This window comes from Anolis carolinensis, chromosome 1 (assembly GCF_035594765.1).
Source record: "Anolis carolinensis isolate JA03-04 chromosome 1, rAnoCar3.1.pri, whole genome shotgun sequence".
NCBI lineage: Eukaryota > Metazoa > Chordata > Lepidosauria > Squamata > Dactyloidae > Anolis > Anolis carolinensis.
The window spans coordinates 108,968,448-108,982,989 of NC_085841.1; the positions used below are offsets into that span (position 1 = coordinate 108,968,448).

Genomic DNA, 14,542 nt, shown 5'->3' on the forward strand with positions numbered 1-14,542 from the left:
AATACTTAAAGCCATTTGTATCTTTTAAGGAAAGAACTAGTCTTCCCGCCCACTATTTAAAAGAATAAATAAAATAAAATATGAAAAACTGGGAAATAATCTTAAATCGTTTTATGCAGCACATGAAACTTCAAAATAATGAGAGCACTTCAATTTAGAAATGATTGGGGTTCTAAGCACGCGAATCATAAAGAGCTGTGAAATTATTAGAACACTTCAGCATTTTTGTAAGCATTTCAATTCTGAGGTAATCAGGGATTCTGGACTTACAGAGCAATTTACTTTGCATTTGTAGGAAAGCTTCAGTCTTTCAGACAGAAGCATACTTAACAAAATATGAAGAACTCCAATAATTTTAAATTGCTATATATCACACATGCCCAGAAATCCAATTTATCCCTTAAATAAAAACATTGCAAATTCACAACTATATAAAGGCCCACCCACAACATAAAATCAATCTCACCTTAACAATTTGGGGACCAAATTAGTCAATTTGTCTTTTTTTTCTACTTAGGAGTTATATCATGAAAGACTGATATTCAAGATAATTTTAATTCTGTTATATATTAGTACATTAAAACTACCTCTTTCCTCTTTAATGCTGTCTTTAAACGGTGCTAAAGTTTATTTTCAAGTTTCATTGAACAGCATTGTTTTTCTGAGTACTTTCAACAGTACTTGAACATTTGTGTAATTAGAGCTGTGATTCTTAACCTGTGGGTCCCCAGATGTTTTGGGCTTCAACTCTCAGAAATCCTAACAGCTGGCAAACTGGCTGGGATTTCTGGGAGTTGTAGGCCAAAATACCTGAGGACCCACAGGTTGAGAACCACTGAATTAGAGGGTTGTATAAACAGGCCTATAGCTTATCAAATATTCAACAGAAATTACAATAAAGCACAAGTCTAGCAAATGTTTCTGATAAAAGGTCTTTGAATAATGGGAATTCTCTTACAAGACATCCAATGGAAAAACATTTCTTTTAAAAATAGTAGTGGTTAAGCATCACTTACCCAGAATCCTCTGAAAATGTGAAATTGTCCATTTTGAGAGTGTCAGGTTGCTCTGTAAAGCAGTGTTTCTCAAACTGTGCTTCTCCAGGTGTTTTGGACTTCAGCTCCCATAAATCCCAGCCATCTTACCAGCTGTTAGGAATTGTAGGAGATGAAGTCCAAAACATCTGGAGGAGTATAGCTTGAGAAACACTGTTTTAATGGTTCAGTGTGCACAAACTTTGTTTCATGCACAAAATTATTAATGCATAAAATTACCTTCAAGCTATATGTATAAGGTGTGTATAAAACATAAATGAATTTCATTTTTAGATTTGGTTCCCATCTCCAATATATTTCATTATGTATGTATGTGCAGATACAGCTATTCCAAAATCTAAAACACTTCTGGCTTCAAGTATTTTGGATAAAAGATAATCAACCTATAGCAAGAAAATTTTGAACAAACAGATGGGACCTTCAACAAACGTATGTCTGTATTTAGAGCATTTATACCCTATCCTTTAGCCAATAATGCTCCCAGCATGTCTATGCTGAATGCTGCTATAATGGCTTCCAGCCAACTAGCCATGCTCCTTTTCAGAATACTCTGTTCCACGTATCCTAGTTTTCTATCTTCCCACCCTAAAAGACTTTCAGTATCCCACTACCTCTAATCATACTTACCTCTATTAAGCTATTTTGGGGAGTAGGTTTCTTTAAAGATCTTTACATGTCTGTGTCTCTTTAAACAGGTTGGTTCTCTCTACTACTATCACCACCAACGTGTTTGTCTAACAGTTAGATAAAACAGAAAAATCATGGATCAGCCCAGAGTGTCTTGGTCCGGGTACCACAAAGTGACTACATTTTCTTGACTGTAGGGCTCTCTCAACCATTTTATCACAGCCACCACCATAATAATAACCTCTAACACTGTCCTAAGTAGGTGTGACCAGGTATGGGACAAAACATATATAGAAAAGTTTTAAGGATAAAATTGCTTCTTCATTTCAAAATCAGGTGCAACTTAAAAAATGTTAGTGTTCTGTTGATGCCTACATTACTAATACATTAAACCACTCATAATTTCTATTATTACTATTGAAATGGTTTAAATGATATTTAGAATACTGGTTGAAGTCCTTTTCCTGTCAGGGAAAGGTATGAGCTGCTGAAGTCAGAATGGGACAATCAGCAAGAAAATAGGTCTTAGGGGCATTTATCATTGTGACAATGGTATCATGACCATAAATGTAAATAGGAAGAAGTTACGAGTGTGAGCGTATAACATCATAACTGCCTACCATTGACTCTTTGGGACTTGAAACAAACATTTAAAAAAAATCAGAACACTTAAAATTAATGTTGGGTACATAGACATACTTTTGAATGTATTCTGTTCTTCTTTTACATGTGAAAATATTTTTAAACAAAATAAGAAGCCTTGGTGCAATTATTATTTGTCTTTTCTAAGGAGATTAGAAAGTGCCCACTGTACAGAGATGATATTAGTAGATCTTTCAATGGAATGAATTCATTCATTTTCTTCTTTGTTGACTAATATGATGGATTATCTGATTTGATAATAATCTGAATTATATGGCAGTGTAGATTCAGCCTTTTTAGTCTGTGTAGAATATTGGACAACAATTATTTCTTGGCTACAATCTGAATCATTAATGGTCCCAAACTTTCAGTTGATAACACCTTCTGGACTGCAGAGTCAGCAATAATAAAATAATATAAATAATAACATTTATATTATCTGCCCCATGGGAAGCAATAGCAGAGATAGGGCTTTCTTTTCACTTCATGGGTTTCTTTCATGTTTGTTCACAGACATTCCTGACACATTTCTAAATACAAGATCTAGTGCCACACAATTTTTTAGACTGAGCTTCACTGATCTATTAATTGTTCTTTTTTTAAAAAAAGAGTGGAAGTCAGTCGGTTCAGCCTTGCTTTAATTCAAGATGTCCTGTTCCTATTTCTTAGATTGGCCGAGATGAAAACAGCATCACAGACAATATATAACAATGCTACGACTTTTTATGTTTTACAGGCAATAGTACTGGGAAGGGGGAGAAGCAGGTCTCCATTATTCTACAGATGTTTAGATACAAAGCAAATTGTGCAAAAATAGGCTGACAAGAAAGGAACAGCACATCTGTTTTAACAGTGGCAGCTGTGTCTCTGTGGCAATTAAAAAAGTTAGAAACATCACCACAAAAGATAAAAATTATTAAGATTGTTTACAAAACAGATATACCTTAATCTAAAAGAATCATGTTAAAATTCATTAAAGCACCATGGGAAAAATTAACTACTCACACAGTCTTTTGTATCAGAATGTTTAGCTACCTTCACTGAATACTACAATTATCTATGGTACAGATGCTGAATGTCAGATGGTCTCATTGTAGTTTGGAAGACTGCAATAATTTCTGAGATGGAAAGTGCAAATATGTCTTGTTTGTCATATTCTTATTTATCACAAATCCTCCTCATGATCATGGCCACAGTTTATCTGCTGCTCATCTTATCTGAAGCTTCCCACAGCTCTTGAGTAATTGCAGTTAGCTGTATTATTATCATTAGATGAGAATCCTGCGTTACCAACTTGTAAACCATCTTAGCGGTCAGCAGCTATTCCAAGTCAATAGAGGCCTGTTCTGGTGACGTTTCCAGCTCCTTCCCATCAGCAAATAGCAATGGGTTGAGAAATTGAGATAGGGATCCTGATTGTCTCAGGGAGATGGAAATGTGATGCAATTGATCCCCAATGGCCAGCAAAACAGATCTCCAGTGTTGTACTGAAGTTTAGAATATGATTTAGGAAGGGTGGGCATTTACTATTATGCCAGTAGTGCAATAATTGTGGCTATATAATACAGAGCAGTTACAGATCCATAACTCTAGGTTATGAATCTGTAACTGCAATACAGGATGCGTTTTGAATAGGTGGTTAAAAATACACTTCTATCCACAAAGATATCCAGATCATTCCAAGTCATGAGCCTATGAGATCAGCTACATTCTTGTATATATTAAACATATATTTGCTCACAAATATTCTTTGCCTCCTGCTAACCCAAGAGAAATGTCCTTTACATGATACACACAGAACCTTTGTATCTTTTTCAACATTTAAAGTAAACGTACAAATACCTGCCATTGCTAAAGGAGAATTCATTAAAAGATTTCAAAGCATAGTACATATTTTAGATCAATTGGGAAGGCAGATATTGTCTGTTAATCTTGTTATTTTTTTTCAATTAATGTTCCTTAAAAGATATAAACAATATGATGCTTTGGTTTCATGTATAATTTTTCATGTGTGGTGTTTTAGACCAAATCTGAAGTGTCACTATACTTTAGTTAAGGAAAGAGAGATTTCCACATCTACAGCTTTCTTAAAAATATGAAGTGCTATGATATAGATACATATATAGTATCATCCTCATATCTGTGAGGGTTACATTCTTTGAATTTACCATAGAAATAGGAAAGTATTGATAATAGTGAAACCTGCTGAAATGAACAACTTACAATAGAAGTTACCATACAGTCACTCTGGGGTGACCTAGAAAATTCCTAGAAATGAAATACTTTGTTGGATATGGGTATGTGAAACCATGGATATTGGTCACACAGATACAGTGGTTGTATTGCACAACATTGTCATTGTTGAATAGCGAGTTCTGGAGTTTCAGTCCACAAAGTAACAACCTCCAAATTCAGTGTTTATGTCACATTACAACTAAGACTGGATGCTCGTGTTGAAATTCACTCAATGTTCTTAGCAGAACAAAAAATAAACTTTTTAGGACAGCATGGGGGGGGGGGGAAAAGAAGGAAGACTTAATTAATTGCATTAATTAAGCAATTTCTTCATTTTAAAAACAATAGCTTACTATATATGAATCATGAATCTTCCCTCAACAAATACAACATCCTGATCACCAATCCAGGTGTGCTTGGAAATGTACCCCAGCACCTCCTGTAATGTTGATAGATGAAAGGGAAATTGACAGTTTTGACTTCCTGTGAATCAATACAGTGGAAATCTCATCATTTTGAGAGTTTGCCCACATAGATTTAATTTGCTTATATTCAGTTTATCAGTTTGGCTAACAATATCTGAAAGCTGAGAAAAAATGCTGGTTCTCTTCCCTTTCACCCCCAGTTCTTGCAAATCTGCATCTTCTTGCATCTGCTGTACAGGATGGTCAAGTGCTAGGTTTGAATATAGCAATTTATCTGACGGGCTATCCAATAAAAAGATGAGCAATTAAGAACAAAGGCTTGTGGTTGCCTATCTATGTTAAAGTATATATGTATGTATCACAAAGACTCCTACATGGCTTGATGGATCTGGACCAAACTTGGCATGCATACTCTTGATGATCCAACTTAAAATAATTGAGGGGCTTAAACTGTAAAATACACCTCATTTTGGGAAGGGAGGGTCAAAAAGTTTTTTTTTAAATGGCAGCATATAGATAGAAAGGATTGGCTACAAGTAGACAAAATGGCCACACTATGAGACCTACAACACAGCCCTGAAGGCCACAGTTGGAACATCCACCCCATAAAGAAGTAAGCAATTTAGTAAAGATTTATATTTTGGAAGGTGTGTGTGTGTGTGTGTGTGTGTGTGTGTGTGTGTGTGTGTGTACTTTTCTCTGACGCTGAGAGACTGACTTCAAAGAAAAGAATGGCTGAAGGAAGAACAAGGAAAGGTATATTCCTAGTTCTATTTCCGTCCACATGGTTCAATCCAAGTATCTGGATGCTGGTGCTTTCTTCTCTGAAAATATCCATTAAGTCATTCTGCAACACATTAAAAGTTGAGGAATAACAACATACTGACAAATACAACAATTTCACTAATTAGATTAACAAATGCAGATGTTCCCCTTCACATTCATCTGTAGCAAAATTTGTTAACATTGGTATTAAAATCAAATATAACTACAATATAAATCAAATAAGAACAAATACCTACAATGTATCACTACTATCATAACACAGCCTTAGTCTAATGCTTTTAGATTGCTCTTGGTGGCAAAAGGAATAGTATAAGTAATTTGTTAACCAACCTGCATTGAAATATGTATATGCCAGATATTGAGAGATGTTTAGCAATCTACCCACTCATTCCAAATCTATGGAGGTTTGAAATATGCAATCCTTTGAAAAGTTATCCTTTAATCTTTGTGCTCAGCTGCTCTGGAAAATCCTGAACAAAGTTATTTTAAAACTATACTTCAAAATGTTTCAGAGTTAACAAAATTAAGAACCTGGATATATAAGATCTGTTAGGCCAGGGGTCCCCAAAGTAAGGCCGACAGGCCAGATGCAGTCCTCCAGGGCCATTTACCCGGCCTGCACCCTCCTTAGGGCCGCCCTAAATTTGAAGCAACCAGAAGGTACACAACAATAATCCTAAATAACTTGACTATCTCATCAGCCAAATGCAGACCCACACTTCCCAATGAAATACTGGCAAGTTTATGTTGGTTAAATTTGTTCTTCATTTTTAATATTGTGTTGTTCTTTCTTGGCTTTTTTTGCACTACAAATAAGATAAGTGCAGTGTGCATAGGAGCTCATATAGTCATAAAATTAGCTCATAATGTATAAGTTTTTTCAAACTATAGTCTGCTTCCCCGCGCCCCCCCCCCCCATAATAGTCTGAAGGACCGTGAACTGGCCCTCTGTTGAAAAAGTTTGAGAACCCCTATATTAGGCAAACAAGCAGCCAAAACCATAAAAAAGTAAATTATGGCCCTGTTGTTTTTCATTATTATTTGCTTGTAGAAATGGTATATGGATGTAAGATTCTAAACCAATACATACTCATGAAACATATCTTCTTCAAGAAAACATTATGTATTTTATATGAAATTCTGACAATTTGTTATTATCCTCATCAACACCATATAACCACCACCACTGTTTTCCTACTCAAGTCATTAAGCAAGGAAGGTTTTACTGAGGGCACATCCAGGCAGGGCACAAAATGCGCACTCTACTGAATATTTGTGGGGGGGGGGGGACATCCAGATGACGCCACAATATCACGAAGGGTTTCGGCACAAAGCAAGAAAACTCTGCTCTGTGTCAAGATTATTTCTCAATTGGTTTGTTCTATGGCTTCTTGGAAGGCACGAGGCAGACCTATTATGACCTCTGTCTGGACTGGCCAATTAGAAGTCCTGGGAGTTCTGAAGGGACTGTCCGCATACCCTTCTTGTGTTTTCTGGGCTGAATCAGACCCAGGAAACACGAGAGGGCTCTAACCCCCTCCCCAACCCACCCAAACTCCTTTTAAAAATAAAAGAACTTACCCAGCTTCCATTAGCATAGTGCCGGAGCTCTCCTGGTGCATGGGAATGACACCCAGGAGAAAGGGGGAGGAGGAAAATTGTTCTTGGCCCCCTTTTCTCCTGGTGTATCATTCTTAACATGACAGGAGAGCTCCGGTACCACACTAATGGAGGCCGGATAAATTATTTTATTTTTAAAGGGGTTTGGGGGGGGGGGTTGGGGAGGGGGGGCTGTCTCCCTGTTCTCCCGGTAGGTACTGGGAGGACATGTAGACAACACCCATGGAAATGATAGGCTTTTTTGGTGGTGTGCAGACTACAATCTGTCTCGACCCGGTTTTTTTAACCTAGGTTGAAGCGGATTTTACTGCTACCTGGAACTGCCCTAAGAGAGTGTTCAAAGAGCAAGGATCAGCATGTTATAGCAGGATGAGTTTCCTTTATCTGAAGAGCTCAAATGACAGCACAAAAAAACCCTCTAAGCACAACTGTGGCACAAGTGGCATATAGTCAGACCTGGGGAAATTAAGAAATAATGTCGCTGGGTGACAGCCTCCTGTTTATGAATCCTTTGCTGGCCAAAAACAAATACAAAACATGGTTGGTTTGGGTGAGTGGCAGAAATAAGGGTCCACAGTCAATCTCCAACATGGCTCAGCTACATAGTACCCCAAATGAGGAGGAAAGGGAAGAGCTGTTGAAGCTCTTGGGGGCGACATTCAACTGAACTCCTCTCTCTCTCTTTCTCTTGTGTTTCTCTTTTCCATCTGTCTCTCTGTCTCTCTCTCTGTCTCTCCCTTGATCCCATGGGAAGAAGCAACCTTCATAGAAGCCCTGTGTCAGCTTCCGTCTGACTGTCATTCTCACTTTTGCCTCTATTATCAGCAGTAAGCTGGGGCAGTCCCCAGCTTGGGAAGGGTGACTGATCTCTATCTCACAGCCTATGAACTGCCCTTGCCATGAACCTGACTAAGGGGAAGAAAGAGGGAAATGTGTTTTTTGGGGGGTGGGATGGGAAGGGAGAAAGGGGGGAGACAGGGGGAGCAAGAGAGGTGGAGAGACAGAGAGACAGAGCCTGATACAGTTTGGTTTCTTTTCTTATTTCCTATCCTTTTTCCAGCACTCAGTCTTTTGTGTCAGCTTTCAGAAATGCTCTGTTTGACTGGCAGGTTGTCACAGATCAGTTACCACCTAAAGCCGCTTGGCAGGGAGAGGTGACAGCCCAGGAAGGGATCTAAGTGGGTTTATCAGCGCTTCTTTACGCCTCGTGAGCTCCTTGACACAAAAGGAAAGGGTATTAAAGATCTAAAGCGAGCCCAAAAGCGTGAAAGCTCCTTATAGGCTGCAAGATGTGGATGTGACTAAATTTTTAAATATTTTGAGTTGATGCTATTCATTTTGCCAATAGAGTAGAAAGAATTTTTGTTACAGAAATGAGTGTATGTTCCACATGAGTGAGATTTGGAAAAGGGAGGAAGTCCCTAAAATATGTGCTCAGAATATTACAATTACCTTGTATTTGCAATTGTACATCTGTTTTTAATATAAATTGAACATACTTTTATCTTCTAAATTTTTATACAAGACCCACCTTACGCACGTAGATAGATAGATAGATTTCTACACCAATGATACACTAATAATTCAGGAAATGAAAGTGGATTTCTTATTCGTCATGCCATAATCTGGTAACAGGAAAGATCTAACAATGTAGCTACATATCATAAATTCTGATTCTTTTTAGAAACATTAGTTAATTTGCATATTTTTGCTTCACAAACGCTTCTCACAGTAATTCTTTAATTACCAGAACTCAGAACTCATTCCTTTGTTCCTACTTTGCAACTAGAAGTAAGTTTCTTCTCAATTCCAAGGACATTTTAAAAATGTATTTCAAAACTAAGCAAAAGAAAGTCAAGTGAACAAATTAGATGCTCTGGGCATTTCAGGTGTCAAGTACTTTCTATCACAATTGATGGTTAGTAAAAATTATTATTACTATTGTTATTATTATGTTTACACCCTGCTTTTTCTCTCCACAAAGAACACTCAAAGCGGCTAAGTTTATTACCAGTCTTATGTGCAAGGATTTGTTTATTTACTGTGTATGAATAAGAGTGAGTTCAATGAAAAGATGGCAAAGAAAAATACAATTTTTCCATACTACATATGAAATTGGAAGAATATTGCAGTCATGTTGGCTTCTGTTTTCCACCCTCGTTGATTGATTGTTAAAACCTCTGAAAGCTTTGTTAAAGCTATGCAAGCACAAAGGAAAACTAGTTTTCCTCTATTTCCTAGGGGTTTGTGTGCATATGTGTGTGTGTGTGAGAGAGATTTCTGCTTTTCATGTCATTATAGCCCCGCCTAGCCTCCACAACTGATGTCTGCCACTCTTGCTGCCTAATAAGTGACAGGTCAAGTCATCCAAATTAAAGATTTAACAAGCCCTCCAAGGAGCTCTACCCTGAGATTTCCCATCTCTAGACAATGTCTATTCCCTCCCTACATAGACCACATGTAAAAGGCTTTTATTTTGACCATTGTTCTGTGGTTTCTGGCTGAAACAGTAGTCATGCATAACTTTTTTTCTCCTTATCTCTCATTTGCTTTCTGGGCTGGTGATGAGACTGTGTGACTATCTCTAGTAGAATATTCCTGAGAATATTTTCCTCTCTCTTTGTGATTTTGTTCATGTCATTGTGTGGCTTTTATATTTATATGTTTACAGTAGTCCCATTTAAAAGGGACAGAAGGCAAACAAATATGCACATTTAAAAAATTACTGTGAATTGTGAGTACCCAGCAATGAATGAAAACAATGCCATATAATTCCAGTCACCAGAGGAAGCCTTGCAAAATAATGACTGAAAAGAAGCAAAAGGTAATGCAAAAGCAGTGAAAGTAGTACAATTTTGTGTCTCTTTCATAAGACAAAAAAGGCTGGTTTTCGATATGTTTGCTCCTTTTTTCAGCTAAAAATGTTCTGACTTTGACATACATTGTACTAAATTTAGTCACAGTATTGTTTTGCCTGATAGCCAAGGGTGACATACAGCAATTACACAAAAGCAATATCTATGTCATAAACGCTCTAGCCCTAAACCTGCTAACTTGAGAAAAATTCTTATACACAATGATTCTGAAAAGTCATGCATAGGACTGGGATCCACATTTGGTTTCTTTAAAAAGAGAGAGAATACTACTTCTTGGCCTTTGTCATTAAAATTTACATTCAATTCCATCTTCAGATAAAAAATCATAAACAATAATTCTAAATAATCATGAATACATTTGGAATGAATGCTAACTTGAGAAAATGTCTATACATAATCATTCTGAATAATTGTGCATAGGACTGAGTTATTATTTTTAAAAGAGAGAATACTATTTCTTGGCCTTTGTCATAAAACTTGACATTCAGTTCCACGTCCAAAGGCAAATCCAGTAAGGAACTGAAGCCTTGGAGTGTACATATTAATATATTCTAAATATGAATCAGATGTCATTTTGTAATTTTTTAAGTATAACGGAAACTATGTATGATATTGGAGAAGAAGGCAGATAGGCACAGCTGTGACGAATATTCTGCATGACAATAGTGGCAGCTCAAATTAAGCATTACTTCCACTTCTCCTTAACTCAGCATTCATCATATCCTACAATTATTCCATGTTTCCCAGGTAAGTAATTGCAACTACTATTAGTGGTTTCAAAGATCATTGACCAAAATCCTAGTTACATGCATGACAAGAAGACAACTCAATTGTTCTCCATTACATGTGAACTAGAATCAGTTATTTTTCAAAAGAGTATTTTTTTCATATTCAAAAAAATATAATTTCCTATTAATAGAACATTAGTACTACTAATATGTTCTTATTGGGACATTCTATTTGGGAAAGTTTAGAAAATCATCCAAAGGTATGACTGAAATAACAGAGAAACTATTTGTCCAGCACTATAATCTTCAGGAAGACAACATTACAGCCTCAATTAATAATTCTCGGTTTTGTAACTTTTTATTCTCTCTGTACTAACCAGATATGTTGGACTATAATGTCTACCATTTCCTGTCAGCAAAGGTACAGTGGCTTTCAGATACTGAACAAAATATTATTTTATTATTTTATTTATGTTTGCTATGATTCTATATCACCTTCTTAGCCTTGTAACCACCTTAATTCAGTAGCTCCAGGCAACCTATCAAATTGCTGGGAAGGGAGGGGGAGAGGCAGAGGTTTCTATTCTCCCTCCCCCCGGCCTCAGCACCCTATCATCGCTGCATGCAACAGTGACAGGTGACATCCCTGCATGCAACAGTGGTGGGTAGGACCTACGTTGTGGCCAAAGACCATTGTAACATGGAGGGCAGTGGTGAGACAGGAAGGGTGGCTGCCCAGTGCTACTGAACCGTGTTTGGCATGGCTGGGTGAGAGCAGGACTCCCTTTCTGCCTCTACAGCAGCTCGAATGGTGGTTATGAGCCCCGTACCTGGGGCCAATCTGGTGTAGAGCACACCAATCGGCCCAGCAGTATTAGTATAGATCTGACCTAGGTCACTTACAGTAACATTGATTGAGTGATTGAAAATGTAGAGCAATAGGACAATAAAATAAAAATGAATAAAAATAATCAAAACATTCTAGAACCATGTTAAATATTTGCATTATTCAAAAAGTTGAAATAAAAACAATATAAAATTATGTATGCATATCAATCCTCCAATACCTTTGTAGAAAGCCACTTGGCACTGGAATGAGACCAAGGTCAGTTCAATAATATCTTCAAAGTGAGGGCATTCTACAACAAGGGTGGCACACCTGAGATGATCTATGTTTTCTTTAGACTCTTTTGTCTTCAGAGTTATTTTAGCAATGTAAAAATGTAGACTGCATTTTAGTATGAATACAAATATGCTTCTCAAAAAAGAAATCAAACTGTACAAGAGTAGAGGAAATATCTATGTATGCATAGATATTTCCTCCTTTTTTCAATAAGAGGAGCCAAAATTATTGGAAGCAAAATCAATAGCCTCATTCTTCTTCACCTACTACCAAAAGTAGTCCATATTGCATCTCTGGCAGCATTGTACAGGGTGTTTGAAAAAGAACTCCCTAGTTTTAAGTTAAAACACATTAAAACTAGGGAGTTCTTTTTCAAACATCCTGTATATCACATCATGTATGAAACTGGAAATAATAAAATTAGAGAAGACAATGAAAATGAAAAATGAATTAGTATACCAAACAATAACGGGAAAAGGCAGCATTTCTGAACACTTTCAGCTAGTACATGCAAAGAGACCTTGGTGCAAATGCGATGGGATATTTGACCTGTGCAACTTGTATAAACCCAAACCTGCAATTGATAATATTAGCTGTTATCCCAATGTCTATGGATGTATAAAACCAGAAGTCTAACCCCCTACCGTCTCTAGAACAAAGACTACGGCATGGAGGTTGTGCAAATAATAGATTCAAGCAAATTAGCTCAGGAAACTGGATAAGTGACAGTCCCAACAAATCAGTAGAGTCTCATGATTTCTTTCCTACTTTTTGGGCAAACATGAAAAATAGAACACAACTTTAAAAGCAACAAAAAGTATATTTGGATAATGTGGTTGTGCTTTGTGTTTCTGGTGGATTACATCTGGGCTTGTGTTTTGTGGCCATCTAGAGGTATTTGTGCTCAATTTCCTATCAACCTTAGCCAGAATAACCAAAGGTGAAAAAGAATGAGAGTAGTGAGTAGTGAGGAGAAGACGCCTTCCTTCCAGAATACATGAGCTAGATGCCTACCTTTCCAGTGGAAAAAAATCCCATTTAAATTTTCTCAGAAAATAGAAATGATATATTTTAGTTCTCTTATGCATTACCTCTCACCACTGCCATCTATTCATGTAAATCACAGAGATAAAACTAACAAAACTATTCTGCAAATTTAACAATGTATACTTAGAAGTTATACAGAATGGTTGGGGAACATATGGGAATATGTTTTCACCACTTCCAGCCAGCATGGTCCATGGTGAAAGAAGATGGGATGTGTAGTTAGCAGACAGTCACCATCCAACCAACAGATGCATGGTTACTCTAGCAGAAGCCCATCAGACCACAAAATGAAAATACTACTGCTGTATGCCAGGCCAGTAACAAGCAATATGATCCAGTATATGTACAACAGAAACCTGATTAACTGAAGAAGGAGGTGTCAACTTTAGCCTAGTTATGCTCGCCAGATTTATAGGTGGAACGGCTCTGAGTGACTTTCCTGGTACTACATTTGGTAATTCTACTGATGCTCTTGTTGATCTGTGGAATAGAGAGATGACCAGAAGAACTAACAGTTTTTCCCAAATATCCTTCACTTGGGACTGAACACAGATGCCTTGGTTTTCTTCTGAGGTTAGGGCAGTGAAGCACATGGGTTGATTACTATAGCCAAATCAGCAGTGTTCTGCATGCCATTCAATGTTTGGAAGTGCTATTTTAACTGCTGGAAAACTTGATTGTTTTTAGACTGCTTTTAGGAGTTTTTAAAGTATTTTAATATACTTTTAAATGTTTTTAATCTTTGTAGTGTAAATGATTTTTATTTGTTCATTTTTGCAGGAACACTGCAGGAGGAAATATGGAAATTCTTCAAATAAATAAAAGAAATAGTTCAACATCATATGAAGAGGCACGCATTCCTCACTCCTGCTATACAATATTATAATGTGGATCACAGTCAAAAGAAATGCAGTATTGTGTTTTCCCAAGTTGTACATGTTACATTAACTTAGCATGGCGCTCCCTAAGGTAGCCACATAATATCAGCAATTATAGTTTTAAAGGTATTGTGCAATCCTTTCGAAAACAGAGAGATAAAATATGTCTTTACACATGTTACCTAGTTTATAGGATTTATTGACAAACTCATGAACACTCAGAGCACTCAGTAAATTAGCTCAATAGGATTTTAATTAGATTTAACTATTCACTATTCCCAAATGTCTTAAGCAGAAATAGAAATAAAAAGGAGACATGTACTTGGCACTGGATTCTTCCCTATCCCTCACACATACAAAGTTTAGAAGTTGAAGATATTATATAGTGCTTTACTTCATTGAAAGGAAGAAACCATTTCATCTATAAATGCCACATACCCTAGCTTTGGCATTATGAATATAGATAGCTCCTATCAACCTGTTTAATTCAACATCCACCA

At 36.8% G+C, this 14,542-nt stretch overlaps 1 long non-coding RNA gene across 1 annotated transcript in view; it reads right to left on the reverse strand.

Moving 5' to 3' along the window:
* LOC107983466 (uncharacterized) overlaps positions 1 to 14,542 on the reverse strand; it is a 129,901-nt gene that overhangs the window by 64,791 nt on the left and 50,568 nt on the right. The window lies entirely within an intron of this gene.